Source organism: Meles meles, chromosome 11 (genome assembly GCF_922984935.1).
Source record: "Meles meles chromosome 11, mMelMel3.1 paternal haplotype, whole genome shotgun sequence".
NCBI classification, from domain to species: domain Eukaryota; kingdom Metazoa; phylum Chordata; class Mammalia; order Carnivora; family Mustelidae; genus Meles; species Meles meles.
Window position 1 is genome coordinate 26,018,484 of NC_060076.1, and position 23,747 is coordinate 26,042,230.

Sequence of the window (23,747 nt, forward strand, 5' to 3'; positions counted from 1 at the left end):
ATCCTGTTGGAATTTTGATAAGTCTGCTTTGAATTTGTAGATTACTTTGGTAGTATGTACATTTTAATAATATTAATTCTTCTAATCCATGAACATGGAATATCTTTCCATTTATTTGTGTTTTCTCTAATTTCTTTCATCAGTTTTTTATAGTTTTCAGTGTATCTTTCACCTCTTTGGTTGGATTTATTCATTAAGTATTGTATTCTTTCTGCTGCAATTATAACTGGGATTTTTTTCTAACAGTTCAGTGTTAGTGTATAGAAGTACAACTGATTTTTATGTTCATTTTATAACCTGCAGCTTCACTTAATTCATTTAGTAATTCTAACAGTCTATTTGGTGAAGTCTATAGGGTTTTCAATATATGTCAACTACAAAAAGAGACCATTTTATTTCTCCCCTTCTAATTTGTATGCCTCTTGTATTTTTTTGCTTAATCACTCTGGCTAGGGATTCTTGTACTGTGTTAAAAGTGGTGAGAGTGGACACTGTTGTCTTGTTCCTGATCTTAAAAGAAAATTTTCAAACTTTTCCATGAATCATTTCAACCAATTCCATCTACACCTACTTTGTTAAGGGTTTTTATCATGAAAGGATGTTGAAGTTTGTCAAATGCCTTTTCTGCATCATAACATGATTTTATCTATCAATTTATTAATGTGGTATATCATAATCATTGACTTGCATATATTGAATCACCCTTGCATCCCAGAAGTAAATCCCATTTAACCATAGTGTATGATTCTTTTTATGTACTGTTGAACGATTTGCTAATATTTGATTGAGGAAATTTGCATCTACTTTCTCAGAGAGGATAGCCTATAATTGTATTTACTTGTCATGTCCTTGTCTGGCTTTGATATAAGGATATTGCCGGCCTCATAAAATGAGTTTGGGTGTGTTTCCTCCTCTCTGTTTTTTTGGAAGAGTTTGAGAGGACTGGTATTAATTCTTCTTTAAATATTTGGTAGGCTTTACCTATGAAGGCATCTAGTTAGTCCTGAACTTTTCTTTGTTGAGAGATTTTTGCTTACTGACTTAATCTCCTTACTAGTAATTGGTCTGTTCAGATTTTCTATTTCTTCATGATTCAATCTCGGTAGGTTATATGTTTCTAGGAATTTATCCATTTCTTCTAGGTTATTTAATTTGTTGGCATATAAGTGTTCATAGTAGTTTCTTGTGATCCTTGGTATTTCTGTTTTCAGTTATAATGTCTCCTCTTTTGTTTCTGATTATATTTATTTGAGTGTTCTTTTTTCTTAGTTGGTCTAGCTAACAGTTTTTCAATTTTGTATATCTTTGAAAAAAAATAGTTATTTTCATTGATCTTATGTATTCTTTCCAGTCTCTCTTTTATTTCCACTCTGATCTTCGTTATCTCCTTCCTTCTAGTAACTTTAAGCTTAGTTTGTTATTCTTTTCCTAGGTCCTTGAGGTATAAAGTTAGATTGTTTATTTGGGGTTTTTATTTTTTCTTAATGTAGGCATTTCTCTCTATACACTTTTCTCTTAGAACTGTTTCTGATGCATTTCATGTCTTGGTATGTTGTGTTTCCACCTTCGTCTGTCCTGAGGTATTTTATTTGTCTTGCGATTTCTTTTTTTACTTATTGGTTGTGCAGGGGCATATTGTTTAGTCTTGGTATGTTTGAATTTTCCAGGTTCCTCTTGTAATTGATATCTAGTTTCATATCACTGTGCTCAGAAAAGATGCTGGACATGACTTCAATCTTCTTAAATTTAGATTTGTTTTGTGACCTAACATACTATCTATCCTAAAGAATGTTCCATGTGTGCTTGAGAAGAATGTATATTCTACTGCTGTTGCATAGAATTTTCTGAATTTGCCTGTTAGGTCCATCTGGCCTTAATGTGTAGCCGAAGTTCAATGTTTCCTTACTGATTTTCTATCAAGATAATCTGTCCATTGATGAAACTGGAAGACTAAAGTCCCCTACTATTGCATTGTTGTCTGTTCCTCCTTCAGATCTGTTACATATTTAGGTAATACATATATATATACACATACATATACATACAATATATATATACACAATATATATACAATACATATATATAAATAAATAAATAATTAAAAATTACATATTTTAGTACATATTAAGTACATATGTACTACCTAAATATGTAATACCTAAATATGTACTACCTAAATATGTAATGCCTAAATACATATGTATTACCTAAATAGGTAAATACATATTTACATATGTATACCTAAATATGTAATTTTTAGATATCTAAATATTAAATACATATGTAAATATGTATTACCTAAATATGTACCTTACATGTTTAGGTGTTCCAGGTTGGGTGCATATATATTTAAAATTGTTATATCCTCTTGACAGATTTGACTCCTTCATCATTATACAGTGACCTTCTTTTTTTCTTATTATAGTTTTGGGCTTAACATCTATTTTGTCTGATATGAATACAGCTACCTCTGCTTTCTTTTTATTTTTCCATTTGCATGAAATATCTTTCTCCATCCCTTCACTTCCAAACCATGTATGTCCTTAAAGCTGAAGTCGCTTATGTGCAGTCTATATTGGGGGCTTGTTGTTGTTGTTTAAATCTACTCAGCCACTTTATGTGTATTGACTGGAGAATTTATTTCACTTACATTTAGAGTAATTTTGATATGGACTTACTATTGTCATTTTGTAAATTATTTTATGAGTATTTTGCAGTTCTTTTGTTCCTTGCTTCCTCTTTTGTTAATTTGTTTAGGATTTCAGGATTTCTTTTAATGGCATGCTTTAATTTCTTTATCTTTTATGTAACTAATATAGGTTTAAGCTTTATGATTACCATGAAGTTTATATAAAATACTTTATAACAGTCTATTTTAAGCTGATAAGTTTGAATGCATACAAAAGCTCCAGATTTTTATACCACCATCTCTCACAATTATATTTTTTATATCACAATTTATGTGGTAGTATACTGTGTATCCATAAAGGTGACATGAAAAAAAAAGGTGACTTGAAGTGGGTCTCTTCAGTTTGTCTTATTTATTGTTTTTTGAGCTTTCTGGATATGGATGTTGATTTCTTTCCCCAGATTAGTAAAGTTTTTATCCATTACTTCTTTGAACAAGCCTTCTGCCTCTTTTTCTCTCTTTTCCTTCTGGGACCCTTATATTGCACATATTTGTCCATTTGTGGTGTCCCATAAGTCCTTGAGGTACCTTTATTCTTTTTATCCTTTTTTTCTTTTTCTGACTGAATGAATCTCACTTCCTGCCTTCAAGTTTGCTGATCCTTTCTTCTGCTTGTTCTAGTCTGCTGTTGTACTCTTCTACTGAATTTTTTTCAGTTTAGTTATTGTATTCTTATATTTTCTCTTTGTTGAAATCCTTTGTTCCTACATTGCTGTCTTGATCTCAGTGAACATCTTTATAACTATTATTTTGAAATCTCTATTGGGTAAATCACTTATCTCCATTTCATTAAGATCAGATTCTGGAGATTTATTTTGTTCTTCTGGTTAAAATATATTCCCATTTCCTCATTTTCTTTGACTCTTTTGGTGAGAGTCACCCCTTCCAGTCTTGACAGCATGGTCTCATGGGGGAACTCAAATTTGTTTATTAGTCTGGCCCAAGTTCCAGCCTGTCTTCCAAATCTTTGTTATTGTTCAACCTGCTATCTTTGTTCTTAGTGACTTCCAGTAGTTGAGTAGTGTCAAGATCCATCAGTACCCCAAACTGGAAAATAGCAGTCAGCACCTAGCTACAGGATGATTAAAAGCTAAATCCTCAAGCAGCTTTGAGTAAAGTATGCAGTCAAAATTCTTCCAGGAAGAAATTGGGAGATGGGTGTTTTTGCTTGTTCTCTCTGTGCTGAGCCCACATGTATACCCATGGAGTGGGAGGTGTTCCTATATCCATTCAAAAACTTGGTTTGCCGTAGTTCTGTGGTCCTCCTGAATGCAGAACTCATTGGCTATCAGAGCTAGATTTGGGTAGCTCAAATCTAGTTCAGATGGCTCAGATTGGTAGCCATAAAATTTGCAGTGCTAAGTGTGTGACAGCTTCTTCCAAGAAGATAACAGTAACTTGGGTTTACTGTTAGAATGGACCAGAGGGAGAAAGCAGGGAAAGTGTCCATTGGCTCTTTTGGGCTCCAAGGAAGATCACAGTCAGCACCTAGATATATGCTAATTAGAAGTCAGACCCTCAAGAAGCAGCTTGTGCAGTATGACACCAAAACCCTTCCAGGGAAAGACCAGAAGATGAATAATTTTGCCTGTCCCCTCTGTTCTCTTTCTGGGTGGAGAGCCTCAACAAGTTCTTTCGTGCCCATTAATAACTGATTCCTCATTTTCTATGGCCTTTTGGGACTTGTGGATGTAAGCCCTGTTGACTTTCAGAGCTAGCTGATTTGGGGTTCTGTGTCTCATATGAGATCCTTCAAAGTTGGGGCATTAGATGTGGCTCAAGACCTTTGATCCTCAGAGAGAAACTGGGCATTGGGCATCCCCTCCCAATAGGATGGCACTGTGCTGAGCATGGGGGTTATGGTGAGAATGTGTCCCAGACTTTCCTACCTGTTTTGACTAGGGTATTTTCTCTGCTGCCTGATGTGTAGGAGTCATTTATCTAGTATCTGAATTTTTCCTTGGCTCATCCATGGGAGGAGGGAAGTTCAGGAGTCTGCATTGTCACCACCTTGGTTTAGAGTTGAGAAAATTTTCTCTAAATGATTGTTTGCTTTTGCTTGTACTGTAACTGTTTTGATTTAATATAGTTTGAGATCTGATCTCCATCTCCTGTGTCTCACCCTATCTTTTTCTAGTTTTATCTCTTGCTCTTCTCCTCTGAAGATAAAGGTGCTTCTTCAGTCTCAACCCCATTTCATGATTTGTTATACAGCAACACCATTTCTGCTCCAGACTGCCTTCACAATTATTTAGATTGTGCCCTTCACATTTTACTTTCTTTCGAATTCTGCCTTTTCTACTAAGATTATCTATTGCATATCCCCTAATTAACTTTATTTGTAAACTTCTTCCCTTTAAAAGTTTCAGTTCCTTCCCCAGAATGCAAGCTTTCTTGTGGATACTACATAATTTTCAAACTTTTCTGCTTTTTGTAGTTAATATTTTCAAAGTCCTGTTGCATGAGTCTTCAAAATTAGTTTCTTCCATTCTCCTCCTAATTTCTTGATAGGCCCTCTATTGTTGCTATTGCTATATTTTCTATTCATTCATTCTGAGAGGAGGGGGATGCAAACTTAATCAGAATTTACCAACTGTCAGGGTATGAGCATTTCCTGTGGCTTCATTCACTCTCTATTTCTTTGCAAATCAAACTTCCTCCTAACAATTGCAGCCAGAGGATAAACTAGGGTTGCTAGATTTAGTAAATAAAAATATAAGATGCTCAGTTAAATTTGAATTTTAGATAAATAATCATTTTTAACTATCAATATATTCCAAATATTATATGGGATATACTTATGATAATTTTATTTAAAAATCATCTAATATTCAAATTTATTTTTGCTTCCTACTTTTTATATGACAACCCCTTATTAGGGTGACATACTTCAAACACAACCCAATTCTCTCTGTGAAGCAGGTTTTTATCTGGTGCAGATCTACTGGGGGGAGTTCTTTTTCTTTTCTGTCCATTGGTTTTCCGCAAAGCCTGTACTATACTGGGAGCCCTGCTCTTCCTCTTTTACCCATCCCGTCTACAATGTTGGGGGAACTCCATATCCTGGGATATTATGTATGCTTGACTTTCCTTTTTCACTTTCCTTTTCACCACCTTGGGAAACACTCTATTCTCTGAGAGATCAAGTTTTTAAGTGGAGGGAGTAAATGCTATAAGTCTTTATTGAATGTTTACTAAGTTCTAGGCTCTGTGCTTACTGTTTTACGTACATTAGCTCTTTTAATTTAATCTTTATGGCTACTCCTTAGGAAAGTACTATAGGAACCCCATTTTGCAGATGATAAAAAGTGGCTTAGGAAAGTTAATGATTTGACCAAATAATAGATTGATGGCATGGGGTTCAATGTTATATCCATTTGTCCCTGACTGTAAGCTTTTTTTTTTTTTAAAGATTTTATTTATTTATTTGACAGATAGAGATCACAAGCAGGCAGAGAGGCAGGCAGAGAGAGAGAGGAGGAAGCAGGCTCCCTGCTGAGCAGAGAGCCCGATGCGGGGCTTGATCCCAGGACCCTGGGATCATGACCAGAGCTGAAGGCAGAGGCTTTAACCCACTGAGCCACCCAGGCACCCCTAACTATAAGCTTTTAATTCTACATGATCTTCATATCTCTGGTCCAGAAAGCAGCTATGCAATAGATACAGTATGTTTTCCCACCTTTGTTCTGCTTTTCTGTGAGGTCACACATGGACAGTCCATCATTTTCTCTCTCCTAATCTGGATCCAAAAGCCGTTGTATGAGTGAAATTTCCAGTAGATCCTAGAAATATATTTTCTTGCCATTCTTATTTATTTTTTGGTCAGTTTTCACCTACTCTATTTTTATGGAGATTCTAGTAGAAATTTGGGACAAGCTGGGACAAGATTGTAGCCAGTTTCCATTTTAATCTCTAGGACAGAAATTCATGTTTGACTCTTCCATCCCTCAGATGACAAATTCTACTTTTTAAAACTTCTTCAAAAAAGCCATTTTGTAGCCTCATGGATATATGACTATATCAAGCATCCCTACACAGTCAATTTCCCCAATTATAAAATCTACTTTGATATTAATGTTTCCCTTCTTGCTCCCAATGGAGTCTGATATAGTTAATTTCTTGCTATGCTCTTGATATTTTGGGAGGTGATGTTCTCAAAAGAAAGTGCAAATAAGTATAATGATTGGCTCTTTTAAAAGAGAGATTCTCAGAAGATATGAGAAGTGGTGGAGTTCCCCTAGTCTCTCAAAGTTTTGGGCCAGTTTTATACCCTTTTCAGGAGAGCACCATCAGTTTCTTCCCTCTCACCAGGTGGTTGGTGTCATAGTTCTGAGGCAATATCACATTGGTTCCTCTCTCCTTTTCTCTTTCATTTCATCCTAGTTCAGGTCCTAAATTACCTTAGTACTCAATACTGTCCAGACATACTCTACTTCTTCATTTCCTCTTCTTTTTCTATATTTCTATTTCTTTAAAATATACGTAACTTTCAATTGTCATTTTTCATCCTTGATCCCCACTCTGTCAAGTTGCCCTGATACCTGTGAAATTTTATTTGACAATTTCATGCTTTCTTCCTTCTCTTGATCGATCTTTGTCCTGAATGTGTTGGCATGTATGGAAGGTGGCTACAGGACTTATTTCTGAACATATTTTTATCTGAGAGTTCCTGTGATACTTCACACTATGTTACTTCTTTTTCTCATACCTATCGTCCTCTGTGACATCTGCTTTTGCAGTTTTATCTGGGATTTCCTTCCCTCTCCCTAAAAATCAGCTACTCAGGCCAGGGACTCTCTTGCCAAATACATTCTTTCCAATCTTTGTGAAGTTCCTCCAAGCCTGTAGGAATCCTCCTTCAACTGACAAGAGTGGTGGGGTTTTTGCTGAAACTTGAAAAACAAACTGCTGTGTGATTTCCTTGGTTCTCCTAGGTTGAGGTCTTATGTAAAGATCTCATATTACTCGTGACCTTGATCTCACCCTGAAAACATCAACTATATGCCTTTTAGTTAGGGGGCCATTTATATACCATTTTGTTTGGGATGAAAAGGGAAATAGTTGCTTTCCAGAGCTAAAAATTAGGAGGGATCAAAAAAACATAAACTTAAGAAAAATTACATGAATAACACTGTATTGTACATTGAAAATTTGTTAAGAGGGAAGCTCTCATGTTAAATGTTCTTACTACAATTTAAAAAAACAATTATCAGCTTTAAGAAAAAGGAATTCCAACAACATATTGTGATGGTTAAGAGCGCCAGCACTTACATTAGAGAGAATTGAATTTGAGCACACGTTTTGCTTTTTACTAGCTAGGTGACCTTAGACAAGCTACTTTACCTTTCTGAGTTTTAATTCCCTCCTCTTTTAAATAGATACAGTGATAATAAGTATATAATAGAGATGTCAAGAGAAATATTCTGAATAGTACATGTAAAGTGCTTTGCATATGGCAGAGATAATACTGAAATTTAGTAACTGTTTGATGTTATCTCCAATTAAAAAATTATATTATAAACACAGTGTTTACCTCTACATTCATCAACAAAGACAACTTTTCTATTTTTTCTATTGTTTAACCCTTTCCATTCTGCCCATCTATTGACATATTTATATAATTAAATCCAGATAAAATTGTATTATTCCCATATTTCCACAAAGAATTTGTGATATTTTAAAATTATATATATAGCATCATCTATAAGATACTCATTTGAGACCTAAAGACACGAATGGAAGGGATAGAAAAGCATTTATCAGAGAAATGGAATTGAAAAGAAACCTGGGGTAGCAATACTCATAATGGACAAAAGAGACTTTAAAAAAACAAGAGGCAAAGAAAGACTATATAATCATAAAGGGAACAACAATCCAGCAAGAAGATATAACAATTCTAAATATTTATGCACTCAACAAGGGAGCACCCAATACCTAAAGCCACTAATAACAAACATAAAGGAAGTAATCAATAGTAATGCAGTAATACTAGGGACTTTAACATCCCATTTACATCAATGGATTGATCTTCCAAACAGAAAATCAGCAAAGAAACAATGACTGTGAATGACACATTGGGCCACATGGACCTAACAAATCTATTTAGAACATTCTATCCTAAAAGCAGAATATGCATTCTTTTCAAGTGCACATGAACATTCTCCAGAATAGATCATGTATTAGACCCCAAAACAAGTCTCAACAAATTTAAAAAGAATGAAATCATACCATGTATCTTTTCTAACCACAACACTCTAAAATGAGAAATCAGTCACAAGAAAAAAATCTGGGAAGAACACAAAAGCATGGAGATTTAATAATATGCTACTAAACAATGAATAGGTCCACCAAGAAATCAAGAGGAAATAAAAAAAAAAAAACACAGAGACAAATGAAAATGAAAATACAATGGTCCAAAATCTTTGGTAAGCAGCAAAATTGGTCCTAGGGGAAGTATATATCAATACAGGCCTACCCCAAGAAGTAAGAAAAATCTCAAACAACCTACCCTTACACTTAAAGGAATTAGAAAAGAACAACAAGCAAAATCCAAAAACAGTAGAAGGAAGGTAATAATAAAGATTAAAGAATAACTGAAACAGAAACTAAAACAAATTAGAACAGAACAATGGAACCAGTATCTGGTTTTTTGAAAAATCAACAAAAATTGATAAACCTGTAGCAAAACTCATAAAGGAAAAGAGAGAGAGAGAGAGAGGACTCAAATAAAAATTGGAAATGAAAGAGGAGAAATAACAACTGACACCACAGAAATACAATTATAATATTATGAAAAATTGTATGCCAACAAATTGGACGAACTAGAAGAAATGGATAAATTCATAGAAACATAACTTCCTAAACCTAAATCAGGAGGAAATAAAAAATTTAACACACTGATTACCAGCAACGAAATTGATTTAATAATCAAAAGGATTCCCCCAAGATGAAAGGCTACGATTAGATGGCTTCACAGGTGAATTACACAAACATTTAAAGAAGAGTTAATATCAGTTATTCTCAAACTGTTTCAAAAAATAGAAGAGGAAGGAAAGCTTCCAAATTCATTCTATAATGCCAGCATTACCCTGATACCAAAACTCGATAAGACACTATTAAAAAAAAGAGAACTATGGGCCAATATCTCTGATGAAATATAGATGCAAAAATCCTCAATAAAATACTAGCAAACAGAATCCAACAACACACTAAAAAAGTCATTTACAATAAAGCAGGATTTATTTCTGGGATGCAAGGGTGGTTCAATATTTGCAAATCAATTTTGATAAATTGATAAATCATTAGTAAGAGAAAGGATAAAAACCACCACTTATTTATTTATTTATTTGACAGAGAGAGAGAGAGAGAGAGATCACAAGGCAGAGAGGCAGGCAGAGAGAGAGGGGGAAGCAGGCTCCCCAATTGAGCAGAGAGCCCAAAGCAGGGCTCGATCCCAGGACCCTGAGATCATGACCTGAGCCAAAGGCAGAGGCTTAACCCACTGAGCCACCCAGGTGCCCCACCACCATTTCAATGGATGCAGAAAAAGGATGTGACAAGATACAACATCCATTCAAATTAAAAATTCTCAACAAAGTAGGCTTAGGGGGAACATACTTCAACATTTATGAAAAACCCTCAGCTAACATCATACTCAATAGTGAAAAACTGAGAGATTTTCCCCTAAGATCAGAAATAAGACAATAAGACAAGGATGTTCAGTCTTACCATTTTAAAACTGGTCCTACTGGAAGTCCTAGCCACAGCAATCAGACAAGAAAAGGAATAATAGACATCCAAATTGGTTAAGGAAGAAGTAAAATTTTCACTATTTGCAGATGACATGATACTATATAGAAAACCCTTAAGACTCCACCAAAAAACTACCAAAACTGATAAATGAATTCAGCAAGGTCACAGGATACAAAATCAACATACAGAAGTCCATTGCATTTCTACACATTAATAATGAAGGAACAGAAAGAAAAGTTAAGAAAAAAATACCATATTTACAATTGCACCAAAAAGAATAAAATAAGTAGGAATAAATTTAACCAAAGAAGTAAAAAACCTATACTCTGAAAATTGTGACACTGATTAAAGAAGCTGAAGATTACACAAACTAATGGAAAGCTATACTATACTAATAGATTGGAAAAATTAATATTGTTAAAATGTCCATACTACCCAAAGCAATTTATAGATTTAATGCAATCTCTATCAAAATATCAACAGCATTTTTCACAAAACTAAAGCAAACAACCCCAAAATTTGTATGGAACCAAAAAAGACCCCAGATAGCCAAAACAATCTTAAAAAGAACAAAACTGGAGGTAACAGAATTCCAGATTTCAAGATATACTACAAAGCTATAATAACCAAAACGGTATTGTACTGGCACAAAAAGAGATACACAGATCAATGGAACAGAACAGAAAGTCCAGAAATAATCCCATGATTATATAGTTAATCTCTGACAAAGGAGGAAAAAATATGAAATGGGAAAAAGACAGTGTTTTCAACAAATGGTATTGGGAACACTGGAAAGCTACATGCAAAAGAATGAAACTTGACTACTTTCTTACACCATATACAAAAATAAACTAAAAATGGATTAAGGATCTAAATGTGATATGAGAAACCATAAAAATCTTAGAAGAAAGCACAGGAAATAATGTCTCTGACATTGGCCATAGGACACTTTTATAGATATGTCTCCTGAGGTAAGAAAAACAAAAGCAAAAATAAGCTATTAGGATTACACAAAAATAAAAAGCTTCTGCACAGCAAAGGAAAAAAAATCAACAAAACCAAATGATAACCTACTGAATGGAGAGGATATTTACAAATTACATATCTGATAAAGGGTTAGTATACAAAATATATAAAGAACTTACAAAACCCAACACCCCCCCAAAAAACAAATAATCCAATTAAAATGGGCAAAAGAAAAGAACAGATATTTCTCCAAAAACATATGCATGGCTGACAGGCACATGAAAGGTGCTCAACATCACAAATCATCAGGGAGATGCAAATCAAAACCACAATGAGATACGACCTCAACTTGTCAGAATAGCTAACATAAAAAATGCAAGAAACAACAAGTGTTGGTGAGGATGGGAAGGAAAAGGAACCCCTGTGCACTACTGGTGCGAATGCAAACTGGTGCAACCACCATGGAAAACCTCAATGGAGGTACCTCAAAAAATTAAAAATAGAATTACCATATGATGTAGTAATTCCACTACTGGGTAATTACCCAAGGAACACAAAAATACTAACTCAAAAAAATGCATGCATACCTATGATTCTTGCAGCTTTATTTACAATAGCCAAATTATGGAAGCAGCCTAAGTGTCTATTGACACATAAATGGATAAAGAAGATATGGTATTTACGCTTATAAAATGGAATGTTATTCAGCCATAAAAAAGAATGAAAGCTTGCTAATTGATGGTTCTGGAGGGCACAATGCTAAGCAAAATAAGGTAGAGAAAGATAAATATCATATGATTTCACTCATAATGAGGAATTAAAAAAATGAACAAAGGGAAAAAAAGAGACAAACTAAAAAACAGAATCTTGGTTATAGAGAACTAATGGTTACCAGAGGGGAGGTGGGTGAGGGATGGGTGAAATAGTTGAAGGGAATTAACAGTACACTTATCTGTCAAAGACAATTACATGATATCTCTGATGTGAGGAATTTGAGATGTAGGAAGGGAAAAATGAAACAAGATGGGGAGAGAGACAAACCATGAGAGACTCTTAATCCCAGGAAATAAAATGAGGGTTGCTGGGGGCGGGTGACGGGTAGGGAGGTGGTGGTTGGGTGATGGACATTGGGGAGGGTATGTGTTATGGTGAGTGCTGTGAAATGTGTAAGCCTGACGACTCACAGACCTGTACCCCTGAAACAAATAATACATTATATGTTAATTTAAGAAAAGAGTACACTTAGCATATGAGCACTGAGTAACATATAGAATTGTTGAATCATTATATTGTATGCCTGAAGCTAATATAACACTGTAGGTTAACATCCTGGAATAAAAATTTAAAAATAAAATGCATGCGAATTTAATGGTCAAGATGGTGGAGAAGTAGCAGGCTGAGACTATATCAGGTAGCAGGAGATCAGCTCAATAGCTTATCTAAATATTGCAAACACCTACAAATCCAACGGGAGATCGAAGAGAAGAAGAACAGTAATTCTAGAAACAGAAAATCAACCACTTTCTGAAAGGTAGGACTGGCGGAGAAGTGAATCTAAAACGACGGGAAGATAGACCGCGGGGGGAGGGGCCGGCTCCCGGCAAGCGGTGGAGCAACGGAGCACAAAATCAGGACTTTTAAAAGTCTGTTCCACTGAGGGACATTGCTCCAGAGGCTAAACCGGGGTGAAGCCCATGCGGGGTCAGCGTGGCCCCAGGTCCCGCAGGGTCACAGAAGGATCGGGGGTGTCAGAGTGTTGCAGAGCTCACAGGTATTAGAACAGAGAAGCCGGCTACAGAGACAGAGCCGAGGACTGAACTCTCAGCTTGGGGTTACCTTGAACTGGTCGAGGGCTGGGTGAGCTCGGAGCGCGGCTAGAGGCTGGGGATATGGGAGTGATTGGGTGCTGTCCTCTGGGGGCGCACTGAGGAGTGGGGCCCTGGGCTCTCGGCTCCTCCGGGCCGGAGACTAGGAGGCCGCCATTTTCATTCCCGTCCTCCGGAACTCTATGGAAAGCATTCAGGGAACAGAAGCTCCCAAAAGCAAACCCGAGCCGATTACTTAGTCCGGCCCCTGGTAAAGGCAGTGCAATTCTGCCTCGGGCAAAGACACTTGAGAGTCACTACAACAGGCCCCTCCCCCAGAAGATCAACAAAATATCCAGCCAGGACGAAGTTCATCTATCAAGGAAAGCAGGTTCAATTCCTAAGACAGCAGCAGCGGAATTCCAGAGGAGGAGAAAGCAAAGCAGTGAACTCATGGCTTTCTCCCCATGATTCTTTAGTCTTGCGATTAATTCAATTTTTTTTTCTTTTTTCAATTTTTTTTTCTTTCTTTTTTCTTCTTCTGCTAAAATTTTTAAAACCTTTTACCCTTTTCTTTTTTAACGTTTTTGACTAGTTTATCTAAATATATATTTTTTCTTTCTTTTTTATATTTTTCTTTGTTTTATTTTTTAAATTTTTTTCTTTTTTTTCTGAACCTCTTTTTATCCCCTTTCTCCCCCCACAATTTGGGGTCTCTTCCGATTTGGTTACAGCACATTTTTCTGGGGTCTTTGACACCCTTTTAGTATTTTATTTGATCCTTCATATCCTCCTCTTATCTGGACAAAATGACAAGGCAGAAAAAATCACCACAAACAAAAGAACAAGAGGCAGTACCGAAGGCTAGGGACCTAATCAACACAGACATTGGTAATATGTCAGATCAAGAGTTCAGAATGATGATTCTGAACGTTCTAGCTGGTCTCGAAAAAGGCATGGAAGATATTAGAGAAACCCTCTCTGGAGATATAAAAGCCCTTTCTGGAGAAATTAAAGAACTAAAATCTAACCAAGTTGAAATCAAAAAAGCTATTAATGAGGTGCAATCAAAAATGGAGGCTCTCACTGCTAGGATAAATGAGGCAGAAGAAAGAATTAGTGATATAGAAGACCAAATGACAGAGAATAAAGAAGCTGAGCAAAAGAGGGACAAACAGCTACTGGACCATGAGGGGAGAATTCAAGAGATAAGTGACACCATAAGATGAAACAACATTAGAATAATTGGGATTCCAGAAGAAGAAGAAACAGAGAGGGGAGCAGAAGGTCTATTGGAGAGAATCATTGGAGAGAATTTCCCTAATATGGCAAAGGGAACAAGCATCAAAATCCAGGAGATGCAGAGAACCCCCCTCAAAGTCAACAAGAATAGGTCCACACCCCGTCACCTAATAGTAAAATTTACAAGTCTTAGTGACAAAGAGAAAATCCTGAAAGCAGCCCGGGAAAAGAAGTCTGTAACATACAATGGTAAAAATATTAGATTGGCAACAGACTTATCCACAGAGACCTGGCAGGCCAGAAACAGCTGGCATGATATATTCAGAGCACTAAACGAGAAAAACATGCAGCCAAGAATACTCTATCCAGCTAGGCTATCATTGAAAATAGAAGGAGAGATCAAAAGCTTCCAGGACAAACAAAAACTGAAAGAATTTGCAAACACCAAACCAGCTCTACAGGAAATATTGAAAGGGGTCCTCTAAGCAAAGAGAGAGCCTAAAAGTAGTAGATCAGAAAGGAACAGAGACAATATACAGTAACAGTCACCTTACAGGCTAATAATGGCACTAAATTAATATCTCTCAATAGTTACCCTGAATGTTAATGGGCTAAACGCCCCAATCAAAAGACACAGGGTATCAGAATGGATAAAAAAACAAAACCCATCAGTATGTTGCCTATAAGAAACTCATTTTAGACGCGAAGACACCTCCAGATTTAAAGTGAGGGGGTGGAAAACAATTTACCATGCTAATGGGCATCAGAAGAAAGCTGGAGTGGCAATCCTTATATCAGATCAATTAGATTTCAAGCCAAAGACTATAATAAGAGATGAGGAAGGACACTATATCCTACTCAAAGGGTCTGTCCAACAAGAAGATCTAACAATTTTAAATATCTATGCCCCTAACATGGGAGCAGCCAACTATATCAACCAATTAATAACAAAATCAAAGAAACACATCAATAATAATACAATAATAGTAGGGGACTTGAACACTCCCCTCACTGAAATGGACAGATCATCCAAGCCAAAGATCAACAAGGAAATAAAGGCCTTAAATGACACACTGGACCAGATGGACATCACAGATATATTCAGAACATTTCATCCCAAAGCAACAGAATACACATTCTTCTCTAGTGCACATGGAACCTTCTCCAGAATAGATCACATCCTGGGTCACAAATCAGGTCTCAACCGGTATCAAAAGATTAGGATTATTCCCTGCATATTTTCAGACCACAATGCTCTGAAGCTAGAACTCAATCCCAAGAGGAAAGCTGGAAAGAACCCAAATACATGGAGACTAAACAGCATCCTTCTAAAGAATGAATGGGTCAACCAGGAAATTAAAGAAGAATTGAAAAAATTCATGGAAATAAATGATAATGAAAACACAATGGTTCAAAATCTGTGGGACACAGCAAAGGCAGTCCTGAGAGGAAAATATATAGCGGTACAAGCCTTTCTCAAGAAACAAGAAAGGTCTCAAGTACACAACCTAACCCTACACCTAAAGGACCTGGAGAAAGAACAAGAAAGAAACCCTAAACCTAGCAGGAGAAGACAGATCATAAAGATCATAAAGATCAGAGCAGAAATCAATGAAATAGAAACCAAAAAAACAATAGAACAAATCAATGAAACTAGGAGCTGGTTCTTTGAAAGAATCAATAAGATTGACAAACCCCTGGCCAGACTCATCAAAAAGAAAAGAGAAAGGACCCAAATAAATAAAATCATGAATGAAAGAGGAGAGATCACAACTAACACCAAAGAAATACAGACAATTATAACAACATACTATGAGCAACTCTACGCCAACAAATTTGACAATCTGAGAGAAATGGATGCATTCCTAGAGACATATAAACTACCACAACTGAACCAGGAAGAAATAGAAAACCTGAACAGGCCCATAACCAGTAAGGAGATTGAAACAGTCATCAAAAATCTCCAAACAAATAAAAGCCCAGGGCCAGACGGCTTCCCAGGGGAATTCTACCAAACATTTAAAGAAGAACTAATTCCTATTCACCTGAAACTGTTCCAAAAAATAGAAATGGAAGGAAAACTTCCAAACTCATTTTATGAGGCCAGCATCACCTTGATCCCAAAACCAGACAAGGATCCCACCAAAAAAGAGAACTACAGACCAATATCCTTGATGAACACAGACGCAAAAATTCTCACCAAAATACTAGCCAATAGGATTCAACAGTACATTGAAAGGATTAATCACCACGATCAAGTGGGATTTATTCCAGGGCTGCAGGGTTGGTTCAACATCTGCAAATCAATCAATGTGATAGAATACATTAATAAAAGAAAGAACAAGAACCATATGATACTCTCCATAGATGCTGAAAAAGCATTTGACAAAGTACAGCATCCCTTCCTGATCAAAACTCTTCAAAGTGTAGGGATAGAGGGCACATACCTCAATATTATCAAAGCCATCTATGAAAAACCCACCGCAAATAACATTCTCAATGGAGAAAAACTGAAAGCTTTTCTGCTAAGTTCAGGAACACGGCAGGGATGTCCATTATCACCACTGCTATTCAACATAGTACTAGAAGTCCTAGCCTCAGCAATCAGACAACAAAAAGAAATTAAAGGCATCCAAATTGGCAAAGAAGAAGTCAAACTATCACTCTTCGCAGATGATATGATACTATATGTGAAAAACCCAAAAGACTCCACTCCAAAACTGCTAGAACTTGAACAGGAATTCAGTAAAGTGTCAGGATATAAAATCAATGCACAGAAATCAGTTGCATTTCTGTACACCAACAACAAGACAGAAGAAAGAGAAATTAAGGAGTCAATCCCATTTACAATTGCACCCACAACTATAAGATACCTAGGAATAAACCTAACCAAAGAGGCTAAGAATCTATATGCAGAAAACTATAAAGTACCCATGAAAGAAATTGAGGAAGACACAAAGAAATGGAAAAATGTTCCATGCTCCTGGATTGGAAGAATAAATATTGTGAAAATGTCTATGCTACCTAAAGCAATCTACACATTTAATGCAATCCCTATCAAAATACCATCCATTTTTTTCACAGAAATGGAACAAATAATCCTCAAATTTATATGGAACCAGAAAAGACCTCGAATAGCCAAAGGAATATTGAAAAAGAAAGCCAAAGTGTGTGGCATCACAATTCCGGACTTCAAGCTCCATTACAAAGCTGTCATCATCAAGACAGCATGGTACTGGCACAAAAACAGACACATAGATCAATGGAACAGAATAGAGAGCCCAGAAATAGACCCTCAACTCTATGGTCAACTAATCTTCAACAAAGCAGGAAAGAATGTCCAATGGAAAAAAGACAGCCTCTTCAATAAATGGTGCTGGGAAAATTGGACAGCCACATGCAGAAAAATGAAATTGGACCACTTCCTCACACCACACACGAAAATAGACTCCAAATGGATGAAGGACCTCAATGTGAGAAAGGAATCCATCAAAATCCTTGAGGAGAATGCAGGCAGCAACCTCTTCGACCTCAGCCGCTGCAACATCTTCCTAGGAACGTCGGCAAAGGCAAGGGAAGCAAGGGCAAAAATGAACTATTGGGATTTCATCAAGATCAAAAGCTTTTGCACAGCAAAGGAACAGTTAACAAAACCAAAAGACAACTGACAGAATGGGAGAAGATATTCGCAAACGACATATCAGATAAATGGCTAGTATTCAAAATCTATAAGGAACTTAGCAAACTCAACACCCAAAGAACAAACAATCCAATCAAGAAATGGGCAGAGGACATGAACAGACATTTCTGCAAAGAAGACATCCAGATGGCCAACAGACACATGGAAAAGTGCTCCACATCACTCGGCATCAGAGATATACAAATCAAAACCACAATGATATATCAGGTCACACCAGTCAGAATGGCTAAAATTAACAAGTCAGGAAACGACAGATGTGGCGAGGATGTGGAGAAAGGGGAACCCTCCTCCACTGTTGGTGGGAATGCAAGCTGGTGCAACCACTCTGGAAAACAGCATGGAGGTTCCTCAAAATGTTGAAAATAGAACTACCCTATGACCCAGCAATTGCACTACTGGGTATTTACCCTAAAGATACAAACGTAGTGATCCGAAGGGGCACGTGTACCCGAATGTTTATAGCAGCAATGTCTACAATAGCCAAACTATGGAAAGAACCTAGATGTCCATCAACAGATGAATGGATAAAGAAGATGTGGTATATATACTCAATGGAATACTATGCAGCCATCAAAAGAAATGAAATCTTGCCATTTGCGACGATGTGGATGGAACTAGAGGGTATCATGCTTAGTGAAGTAAGTCAATCGGAGAAAGACAACTATCATATGATGTCCCTGATAAGCGGACATGGAGATTCAACATGGGGGGTTAGGGGGATAGGAAAAGAATAAATGAAACAAGATGGGATTGGGAGGGAGACAAACCATAAATGACTCTTAATCTCACAAAACAAACTGGGGGTTGCTGGGGGGACGTGGGTTGGGAGAGGGGGAGGGGGTTATGGACATTGGGGAGGGTTTGTGCTATCGTGAGTGCTGTGAAGTGTGCAAACCTGGCGATCACAGACCTGTACCCCTGGGGATAAAAATACATTATATGTTTATAAAAAAAAATTGGAAGGGAGGCGAACCATAAGAGACTATGGACTCTGAAAAACAACCTGAGGGTTTTGAAGGGGCGGGGGTGGGTCGTTGGGGGAACCAGGTATGGGTAATAGGGAGGGTACGTATTGCATGGAGCACTGGGTGTTGTGCAAAACAATGAATACTGTTACGCTGAAAAAAATAAATTAATTAAAAAAAAATAAAATGCATGCATCACAACTTCTTTGAGAAGATATGCCATGATTTACTTAAACATTCCTTTATATATTAAATATTAACAAAAGTAGGAACATTTTTTGCATTAACTCTCCTTGATGAAAATAACTTTCTTTTTTTTTTTTTAAGTGTTTCCATGGGAAGAATTTTCAGACATTAAATTACGTGGGCACTGATGTTTGTTAAAAAGTATTCCCAAACTACCTTTTCGAAAGTGTTACATAATTGTATCTTGCCATCAACAACGTTAAGAGGCACCATATCAATGCTTGCCCATATCAGTTAGACATTATATTAATGTTTTGGTAATCTGATAAAGTAGTATGATATACATTTAAATGTAGCTGTTTAATCTGGTTTCTCTTCTAGCCAGAGAACTAGTAAAAGCTCTCTGACAACAACCCAGTTGCCAGGTTAGCATTTAAAAATACCCCTACTCCAATCTAACATGGAATGCTAATTACACTGGAATAATAATAATAAAAAGAAACTCTCCATGTGGTAAGATGAATATTCACAAAGAACCGGTGAGAATATAAGTTGGTTCCATCATTCTGGATAGCTGCGACAGACTGAATGTTTGTGTCCCCCCCAAATTCATATGTCAAAACCTAATCCCCAGTGGGTAATCTGGAGGTCAGTCATTCATGAGTGTGGAGCCTCCATGAATAGGATTAGCACCCTTATAAAAGAAGCTCCAAAGAGTTCCCTAGCTCCCTTCTGCCATGTGAGGAAGGACAGCTGTCTGGGAACCAGATACCAAATCTGCTAGGACCTTGATCTCAGGCTTCCAGCTTCAAGAACTGGGAGAAAGAAAGCTCTGGTGTTTATAAGCCATCCACTCTGTAGTAATTTGTTACAGCAGCCCAAATGTACAAGGGCACTTGGACAAGGCATATCACAAACTGTAAAAATAATTTCTGCTCTTTGATTTGGAACTACTTTCCTAGAAATATAGTCTAACTTTCATAGCATCAAGAATTTGAAGAACTCAATTGTCCAACAGAAAGAGAATTAGGAGAATTATTAAATGAGTTGTGGTACAGACATACAATGGACTATGAGAAAATCATACATCATGCTTCGAAATGGTATTTTAATGACATGGTAAGTGGGGAGGGGAAAGAATAACATAACATTCTAGGTGCAATATGATCTCAATTATGAAGGAAAAAAATGCACAGAAAAAGTCTAGAAAGCAATATGTCAAAGTAGGAATAATAGATTGCCGCCGCACGGTGAGCTTATGATTTATATTTGTCCTGCCTTTTAACATTTTCTAAATTATTCAAAATGCTGGCCTATTACGTCAACAATCAGGAGCAGTGGCGGGGGGGGGGGGAGGAAAAGAAAAAGAAAAGACCCTCTGATATCAAAATACCAAAGCACTCATATAGAATTTCAGGCAAGTAACTTCCAGACTCAGTATAAACTCAGCACTTCCTTCTCCTTCATCAACCTTTATTTCATTGTATTAAGCGTCTCTATATCCAGCTTCTCTACCTGACATACAGCTTCTTAGGACCATGGATGCTGGTTTCATTTGCAGATTCCATGCCCTACTCTAGCCAGTGTCAAATATTTAATAGAGTCCCTCTACAAAATTAGTGATCCCTCTTCATTGATTTGTTCATTCATTCAATCATTTAAGAAACACCGATTTAGTGCATGGTGTCTCAGGCACTAAGCTACACACTGGGGAAACAAATAAAAGCAATGTAGGGTTTTTCTCCTCAAGATGCTTAAGTAAAACCTGAAGGGGCTCCTAATAAGTTGTGGTTCCAGGAAGGAAATAGTAACAAAGAGGAATTTCCTGGCTTAGCCACACCAGTCGAGCTACTAGAATGACAGCTTCCATCCCCTAACCCCCACTGCTTTCTGGTATTGGAAGGCTTCCCAAACTCACCCTTCCTGTGCTGAGGCTTGCCCACCACTACTGGGTCCTCCAGTACCCTCTGGTGCTGCTGCCTTCCCTTCCCATCACCATGCCCTTGGCCCCCACTTCAAGATTTATCCCCCCAGGCAAGCCAAGACTGCTATGACCTCATCAGATGCTGTTTTTCATTCGTGGATCACTCCCAGTTTTTTTCTTTTTCTCCTACAAGCCCAGGAAAAAAACCTGAAACCCTATAAATTGGTGAAAGTGTTCATCCCTGCCTCTGGGGCTAGTGCCATCATCCTTAATTCTGTTACTTGCACAGACGTGGGGAACTTATTTACAACACTCTGTCCCATCAGCCAGCTTGAGATTTCCTTCATTTCTTCCACCTCTTCTCTGCTGGAGAAGTTTCCCTTTGTCTGTCTCTTCTACTTTCAAAACTATCCTATTAGAGGGGGTACCGATTTCTAGTTCTCTGTGTTCACGTTTCACAAAAATCTATCACTCAAAGGAAAGTCAGGGGGTAGTAGAAATGATGAGGTTCAAGGGTACAAGAGGACCTGGGCAGAACTGATAACTTGGAGTATTTCTTTTAATTGGCTTATTTCCATCTGTCTGTTCTCTTCGACTTAGTAGATAAATTCCAATAAATGCTGCTCTTCCATAAATTTAGACTTTCAGTTATACCAGTAGGAAAATTAAAATATATCATCCAATCTGTTCAGATTTCAGTGCTTTCCTGCTCCTTCTCACCTTTCTATTTCATAGACTCATAGGATTTCTGTATGGAAAAGAGGTTCAAGGTCATCCAATAAAACGCCTCAATAGATGACTGAAATTCCTCTGTCCCATTTGCCCAAATAGTCCTTCAGCCTCTGCTTACATACCCCCCAGGAATGGGGACCTCATCACTCTGCTGGGCAGCCCATTCCATCTTTACAGAGCTCTGTGAGTTAAAATATTTTAATTCCCAGTGAGTAAGAGCTATTTCCCTGATGCTTTCTTTCTTTGGTCCTAATTCAGCTCTTGACATGAGACCAAACAAATCTAATCTCTCATCCACCTGGAAAGCCTTCCAACGCTTCTACCATTTTGATTTATGCTAGACTCTTTCTTATTTTAGACTCTCTCATTAGAACACTACAGGAAAAATAAAAATGCACATAATCTAATTTTTCTAATAATGTCTAAGAGAGAAGAGAAATAGATCATAATAATTTATTCATTCTGTTCATACATTAAACATTTACCAACTTCTCACTGTTCCAAATCTAGTGCAAAGATCTGGGAACAAGGACACTCCTTGTCTTCAAGAACCTCATGTCTAATATAGTAGGTTAAGAGTAGGTATAGTTGCCCCTTGAACAACATGGGTTTAAACTGCTTGGGTCCACTTTAACATGGATTCTTTTTCCATAAAAATAGCACAGCACTGTAAATGTATTTTCTCCTCCTTATGATTTTCTTAATAACACTTCTTTTCTCTAGCTTACTTTATTGTAAGAATATAGTATATATTGCAAAATATGTGTTAATCAACTGTTTATGTTATCAGTAAGGCTTCTGGTCAATAGACTTAAGTTTTTGGAAAAGTTAAAAGTTGTACGTGAGGAGGAGTCAAGATGGCGGAGAAGTAGCAGCCTGAGACTACATCAGGTAGCAGGAGATCAGCTCGATAGCTTATCTAAACATTGCAAACACCTACAAATCCAACGGGAGAGCGAAGAGAAGAACAGCAACTCTAGAAACAGAAAATCAACCACTTTCTGAAAGGTAGGACTGGCGGAGAAGTGAATCTAAAACGACGGGAAGATAGACCGCGGGGGGAGGGGCCGGCTCCCGGCAAGCGGTGGAGCAACGGAGCACAAAATCAGGACTTTTAAAAGTCTGTTCCACTGAGGGACATTGCTCCAGAGGCTAAACCAGGGTGAAGCCCACGCGGGGTCAGCGTGGCCCCAGGCCCCACAGGGTCACAGAAGGATCGGGGGTGTCAGAGTGTCGGAGAGCTCGCAGGTATTAGAACAGAGAAGCTGGATGCAGAGACAGAGCCGAGGACTGAACTCTCAGCTTGGGCTTACCTTGAACTGGTCACGGGCTGGGTGAGCTCGGAGCACGGCTGGAGGCTGGGGATACGGGAGTGATTGGGTGCTGTCCTCTGGGGGCGCACTGAGGAGTTGGGCCCCAGGCTCTCGGCTCCTCCGGGCCGGAGACTGGGAGGCCGCCATTTTCATTCCCGTCCTCTGGAACTCTACGGAAAGCGTTCAGGGAACAGAAGCTCCCAAAAGCAAACCCGAGCCAATTACTTAGTCCGGCCGCCGGTAAGGGCGGTGCAATCCCGCCTCGGGCAAAGACACTTGAGAGTCACTACAACAGGCCCCTCCCCCAGAAGATCAACAAAATATCCAGCCAGGACGAAGTTCATCTATCAAGGAAAGTAGGTTCAACTCCTAAGACAGCAGAGCAATTCCAGAGGAGGAGAAAGCAAAGCACGGAACTCATGGCTTTCTCCCCATGATTCATTAGTCTTGTGGCTACTTCAATTTTTTTTTTC